Here is a 5150-nt window from a genome sequence, read left to right as displayed (position 1 = left end):
AAAAAAAAAAAAAAAAAGAAGTGATAAATAATTTGCCCTGTTTTTTAGATGCCTCTAATTCGTTTTCCCTGTGAAGTCAAAAGACAGCTTGATAGGAGTAATATCATACTTACATACTGGTAGAATTCATGTAGAATGAGTTAAAAATCTAGTGGTATTAAAAATACTTTACTATCCCACATGCAGAATGTAGGCTAAGACCACAAAGATTATTACAACCACTGGACAAATACACTGATGCTCGGAAGCATTGTGAAATCCAGAAAGGCCTTTTAAATGACCTAATGTTAAGTTCCAGGTAGTTTCACTCTTCAGCGTCACTGCTTGTATTCCGGCTGCCATTCTTCTGAAACTTTTGTTGAAAAAATTAATATTTGGGCTGGATGCAGTTGCTCACGCCTGTAATCTCCGCACTTTGGGAGGCCAAGGCGAGTGGATCACCTGAGGTCAGGAGTTTGAGACCAGCCTGGTCAACATAGCGAAACCCCGTCCTACTAAAAATACAAAAAAAAAATAGCCGGGCATGGTGGTGTGCATCAGCTAATGAAAGTTCCTTGTTTTTCTTTTTTTTTCTTTTTTCTTTTTTTTTTTTTTGGGGGGGGGGGGACGGAGTTTCGCTCTTGTTACCCAGGCTGGAGTGCAATGGCGCGATCTGGGCTCACTGCAACCTCCACCTCCTGGGTTCAGGCAATTCTCCTGCCTCAGCCTCCTGAGTAGCTGGGATTACAGGCACGCGCCACCATGCCCAGCTAATTTTTTGTATTTTTAGTAGAGACGGGGTTTCACCGTGTTGACCAGGATGGTCTCGATCTCTTGACCTCATGATCCACCTGCCTCGGCCTCCCAAAGTTGCTGGGATTACAGGCTTGAGCCACCGCGCCCGGCCCGAAAGTTCCTTGTTTTTCTATCAGCTTATATTAAGGCACCTCACAGCACACCATCTGTTTTACAAAATATCCGACTGCTTCATGCTGGGCACTGGACAGATGAGACTCCTGCCTGTCTGCCCTTTCCCATCAGTTCCATTTTATGATAAAATTTTATCACTCCCATTTTATGATAAAATAACTGATGGGAAAGGATCAAGCATGTCGTATATCAGGGTTATTGAGAAAATGTGGTCAGGAAAGGTCCCTCATTGGAAGTGGCCTTGACCCAGAGGAACTGTTTGTTGAGTGGATGGTATCACTTTAAAGAATCAACTAACTCAGCACTGTCTTTCCTGCTGTTCTGAGTAAACAAATTCCTAATTGGATGAGTTGAAATAATTGATGTGAATTTGTTTGAGAAAGAAAATGTGAATCATTGCCATTACTGTACCTTGTATTCTTGTCCAAGCATGTGACAGCTAAGCCAGAACAAACGCTGCTCATTTATTCCACAAGATCATTTGGCTGGCAACTGTGGAATCATTTGTTCTTTCAGAAGTGACTAGCCAAAAGTGTTTTGGTAAATGTTTCCCAGAAAGTCTCCCATTTTGTGTTCACTGGGACATCTGTTTTGGGAGGGGAGCATCATTTTGCTCAAGTTACTTTTCCCACCTGTGATTCTGTTGTCAAGACTGTGTGCCAATTCTCGGTATCTACAGACCACTTACAGGCAAGCTTGGGACATAGGGTGGCAGGTAGGAACCAGACATTTCATTGTCATCAACTTCATTACAGATGTCTGTTTCATGTAATCAGTGCTGTTAAGCACCAGGTCATGGAAAACTCAGTTGCTCACTCTGGAGCTCTTTTTTTTTTGAGACAGAGTTTCACACTGTCGCCCATCCTGGACAGCAGTGGCTCGATCTTGGCTCATTGCAACCTCTGCCTTCCGAGTTCAAGCAATTCTCCTGGGACTACATGCATGCATCACCACACCCAGCTAATTTTTGTATTTTTAGTAGACACAGGGTTTCACCATGCTGGCTAGCCTGGTCTCAAACTCCTGACCTCAAATGATCTGCTCCCCTCAGCCTCCCAAAGTGTTGGGATTATAGGCGTGAGCCACTGTGCCTGGCCCTTACTCTGGAACTCTTAACTTTTTCCACCACCTTAGAAAGATGTTCTTCCCCTTGTGAACTGGGGCACTTAAGAATCTTGCAGATTTGAAGAAATGTAGATGGCTCAGTAGAGCTATAACTTAGCCCTCAGGGTGCTGTCAGGGTTGTTCGAACAGTTACATGATTCTCTTGAACTAGGGGCACAAGCACTGTGTCCTGGGTAAGCAAAGCTGTACACTGAACATGGTGTGTATACCTGGAACATCTGTTTTACCTGGATTTTTAGAAGGGGAATATTCTTTTTATTAGTTCATAATTACATTAACATACTCCCCTTTAAACAAAAATTACAGCTAAAACACCTTTGACCACCCACCCCCACACACCTGGCCCTCTCCAAAGCTAATTATTCTTACCAATTTGATGTATATCTTTCCAGACATTTTTGTATGCACATACCTAATGTATGTACTCATGGAAATATTACAGATAATACTGTCTTGGTTTGTTTCACTTTTAAAAAAATGTCTTCCACTTAGCAAGGAATCATAAAGATTTAACCATGTTAGCATAGGTAGATTTGTTCTCTTTAAAAAAAATTGTAATAGAATACATATAACAGGCCAGGCGCAGTGGCTCATGCCTGTAATCCCAGCACTTTGGGAGGCCGAGGTGGGCAGATCATCTGAGGTCAGGAGTTCGAGACTAGCCTGGCCAACATGGTGAAAACCTGTCTCTACTAAAAATACAAAAATTAGCTTGGCGTGGTGGCGGGTGCCTGTAATCCCAGCTACAGAGGAAGCTGAGGCAGGAGAATATCTTGAACCTGAGAAGTGGAGGTTGCAGTGAGTCGAGATCGTGCCATTGCACTCCAGCCTGGGCAACAAGAGTAAAACTGTGGGCCAGGTGCGGCGGCTCACACCTGTAATCTCAGCACTTTGGGAGGCCAAGGCGGGTGGATCACCTGAGGTCAGGAGTTCAAGACCAGCCTGGTCATCATGGTGAAACCCCATCTTTAAAAAAAAAAAAAAGGAAGAGTAAAACTGTGTCTCAAAAATAAAATACATATAAAATTTACCATCCTAACCATTTTAACCATACAGTTCAGTAGTGTTAGGTATACTCACATTGTTGTGCAACAGATCTCTAGGACCCTTTTCATCTTGCAAAACTGAAACTGCGTACCCATTAAACAGTAACTCCCACTTTCACCCTACCAGCCACAGGCAACCACTGTTCTGCTCTGTGTCCGTAGGAACTTGACTGCTCTAGGTACCTCATATAAGTCGAATCATGTTGTCTTTGTCTTTTTGGGAGTCCTTTATTTCATTCAGCATGGTAATGTCTTCATGGTTCATCCATGTTGTTGCATGTGTCAGAATTTCCATCCTTTTCAAGGCTGACTTTATTTTCTTTTTATTTTTTATTTTAATTTTTTTGAGACAGTTTCACTCTTATTGCCCAGGCTGGAGTGAAGTGGCACAATCTTGGCTCACTACAACCTCCACCTCCCAAGTACAAGCAATTCTTCTGCCTCGGCCTCCCGAGTAGCTGGGATTACAGGCGCCCACCACCACACCCAGCTAATTTTTTTTATTTTTAGTAGAGACGTGGTTTCACCATGTTGGCCAGGCTAGTCTCGAACTCTTGACCTCAAGTCATCTGCCCACCTCAGCCTCCCAAAGTGCTGGGATTACAATTGTGAGCCACCATGTCTCGCCTAATTTTTTAAATTAATTTTTAATTTTGAGACGGATCTCACTCTGTCACCCAGGCTGGAGTGCAGTGGCGCCATCTTGGCTCATTGCAATCTCCACTTCCCAGGTTCAAGCAGTTCTGCCTCAGCCTCCCGTGCCACCACACCCAGCTAATTTTTGTATTTTTAGTAGAGACAGGGTTTCACCATGTTGGCCCAGTTGGTCTTGAACTCCTGGCCTCAGGTGACCCTCCTGCCTCAGCCTCCCAAAGTGCTGGGATTACAGGTGTGAGCCACCACACCTGGCCCCAATTTTTCATTATTGCAAATCATATTGCTGCATTATAATTGTTAAAAATAAAACATCAGGGCCGGGCGCGGTGGCTCAAGCCTGTAATCCCAGCACTTTGGGAGGCCGAGGCGGGTGGATCACAAGGTCAAGAGATCGAGACCACCCTGGTCAACACGGTGAAACCCCGTCTCTACTAAAAATACAAAAAATTAGCTGGGCATGGTGGTGCGTGCCTGTAATCCCAGCTACTCAGGAGGTTGAGGCAGGAGAATTGCCTGAACCCAGAAGGCGGAGGTTGTGGTGAGCCGAGATCGCGCCATTGCCCTCCAGCCTGGGTAACAAGAGTGAAACTCCGTCTCAAAAAAAAAAAAAAAAAAAAAAAAAACACATCAGGTCAGACCACATGTCAATGAAGTGCCTCACTTGGAGCAGGCCTCTGCAAGATGCCCCCAGATCCACTGGCAGGGGGTGCTGATGGGAAACATTCTCTCGCTGTTTTTAGAGATTCTCCTTGAGAGAAAAGTCTGAAAAGCACCAGCCAAATATTTACCCATAACTCTAGTTCCTAAAAGTAGGCAAACCAGAGACAAGTACAACTTTTAAGTAAATTGAAAAGCCTCAATAATTTTGCAGAATTTGATGATATTTATTTCATAGTCATTTGCTTTAGGTGACAGACACTGGGAAAGTGTGAAAAGGTTTTCCGTAGACTATGACGTCTTTTGATCCCCCCCAAAAAATATATATATTTGGAGGAAATTAAACAGGACCTTGGGAGATGTTGTTTAATGGGTATAGAGTTTTATTTTCAATGAAAAGAGTTCTTGGCTGGGCATGATGACTCATACCTGTGATCCTACCACTTTGGGAGGCTGAGATGGGCTGATTGCTTCAGGTCAGGAGTTCAAGACCAGCCTGGCCAACATGGTGAAACCCTGTGTCTTCTAAAAAAAAATGAGCTGGACAGGGTGGCAGGTGCCTGTAATCCCAGCTACTCAGGAGTCTGAGGCAGGAGAATCGCTTAAACCCAGGAGGCAGAGGTTGCAGTGAGCCAGTATGGGGCCACTGCACTCTAGCCTGGGCAACAGAGTAAGACGTTATGTTTAAAAAAAAGAAAAAGAAAAAGGACTGGGCGTGGTGGCTCACACCTCTAATCCCAGCACTTTGGGAGGCTG

The 5150-nt window shown here is 44.2% G+C and overlaps 1 protein-coding gene across 3 annotated transcripts in view; it reads left to right on the top strand.

Annotated features, from left to right (window-relative positions):
• Positions 1-5150, top strand: part of ARFGEF2 (ADP ribosylation factor guanine nucleotide exchange factor 2) — a 97206-nt gene that overhangs the window by 62680 nt on the left and 29376 nt on the right. The window lies entirely within an intron of this gene.

Source organism: Sapajus apella, unplaced genomic scaffold, assembly GCF_009761245.1.
Source record: "Sapajus apella isolate SASKATOON/1434 unplaced genomic scaffold, GSC_monkey_1.0 scaffold92, whole genome shotgun sequence".
NCBI classification, from domain to species: domain Eukaryota; kingdom Metazoa; phylum Chordata; class Mammalia; order Primates; family Cebidae; genus Sapajus; species Sapajus apella.
The sequence above is the reverse complement of the archived record's forward strand: the minus strand, read 5'-3'. Positions and strand labels throughout refer to the sequence as shown.